The following is a 2,005-nucleotide window of genomic DNA, read 5'->3' as shown; positions in this document are numbered from 1 at the left end:
TGCCCGTTGGCGGCGGTGGAGCCGGGGAGAGTGCGGGGGGCCGGGTGCTCGGCCGCGGCGGTGGAGCGGGGGAGGGTTGCGGTGGGTCATCGGCAGTGGTGGAGCTAGCGGGGGAGGGTGCGGGTGGGATCGAGATCGAGATGGAGGGGGATCGAGATCAAGTGTCCTCATGAATTCAAAAAGTGTCCATGAAATTTAAAAATATTCATGATATCAAAAAGTACCCATGAAATACAATCGAAAAATGAAGACTACGATTTAAATACAATCGATCTTAGCTAGCTATCTGTTCACAATCTTCTTGCCCTTCTTTTTCGCAAATGGAGTTCTTCTGTGGAACGGACATCCTTTAGGTAGGGTTGTCCTGCTTCTTCTTGTGGTGTGTGCTGCTACTTCATCGTCTTGTCATGTTCGATCTTCGGGTCGCCGTACTTGTCGAAGTCTTGCTCATTGGCTACTCCATCCATTCCGATGATCTTCCTTTTGCCTCTCCTCACGACAACACGACTGGGCTTTGACGAGTCGGTAATGAAGAAGCATTGGTCCACTTGGGAAGCCAGTACCCATGGCTCATTTTTTGCGGTGATGTTTGCGCCCGTGAATATGAGTTGTTCTTCCACGGAAGAATCCTCATGTAAAGGGTATGAAAGAAGCTTCTGCTTGAACCAACGCGTGAAACATGAGTTGTGCTCTTTGATTATATGTCTGTCCGTCCTCTGTTGGCCTCGGTCATTGTACGTCTTCTCAATAAAGGTTTTGTGCTCTACCACCGAAGGATCGACCACGTCTATGTGTTGTAGCGCGACTAGGTTTGCTCTTTCAAAGTCGGCAAGTCGACCCTCGAAGTCGACAAGCATTTTGCGGCGACCCTCACGGTGACCCCATCCAGCGAGCCTGCCTAGGTGCCTGTTGACGGGCAGACCAACGTGGTTCTCGATGCCTAGATAATTCGTGCAGTAGGAGATGCACTCTTCGGTCAGAAAGCCCCTGGCTATACTTCCCTCTGGAGGTGACATGTTGCGAATGTATCCTTTGATGACACCATTCATCCTTTCAAACGGCACCATGCTGTGCAGGAACATCGGCCCGAGTTGGATGATATCCTCCATGATATGGACCAGCAGATGCACCATAACATCGAAGAATGCGGGCGGGAAGTACATCTCAAGCTCGCATAGTATCACCACGATCTCTTCCTGTAGCCTTCTGAGTTGCCTCACGCCAATCGACTTCCGAGAGATGACATCGAAAAAGTTGCATAGGCCAAATAGCGTTTCACGGACGTGCGTGTCCATGATCCCACAGATTGCAACTGGAAGTATCTGCGTCATCAGCACGTGACAGTCATGAGACTTCATCCCGCTGAACTTCTGCTTCGTTGGGTCTAGGTATCTGCTTATCTTCCCTGCGTAACCGTAAGGAAGTTTTACTCCTAGGAGGCAGGTGAAAAACTGCTCGATCTCCTCCTGACTTAGAGTGAAGCACGCGGGAGGGTAGTCATTTCCGGTCTTCTTGGCCTTTTTGCCTTTGCGATGACTTTCTGTGTCCTGCTTCGCCTCATCATCATCATTAGCGTGAAGCTCCTGCCTAATGCCCATTGATTTCAAGTCTTCCCTTGCTTTCGGCCCATCTTTGGTCCTCTCTGGCATGTTGAGCAGGGTACCAAGCAGACTCTCGCACACGTTCTTTGTGATATGCATGACATCGAGGCTGTGAGGCACACGGTGGATCTTCCAGTACGGCAAGTCCCAGAAAACATACCTCGTTTTCCATACCTTCAGCAGCGGCTCTGGCGCCTTTCGCTTTTTTCCCGGGTCTGGCGCCTTTTGCTTCTTTCCAGGCAGTGGGCAGTCTTTCCAATTTTTCAACAGCTCGTCTATTTCCTCGCCGCTCCATGTACACGGGTGTTTTCGGGGTTCGGTTTCACCATCGAACAGATCCTTGCGTTTCCTCCACGGGTCATCGTCGCGAGCCACCTTCGATGTCCCATGAACACGGTTTTCGA

Source organism: Triticum dicoccoides, chromosome 2B, assembly GCF_002162155.2.
Source record: "Triticum dicoccoides isolate Atlit2015 ecotype Zavitan chromosome 2B, WEW_v2.0, whole genome shotgun sequence".
Classification (NCBI taxonomy): domain Eukaryota; kingdom Viridiplantae; phylum Streptophyta; class Magnoliopsida; order Poales; family Poaceae; genus Triticum; species Triticum dicoccoides.
This window is presented reverse-complemented; position numbering follows the sequence as displayed.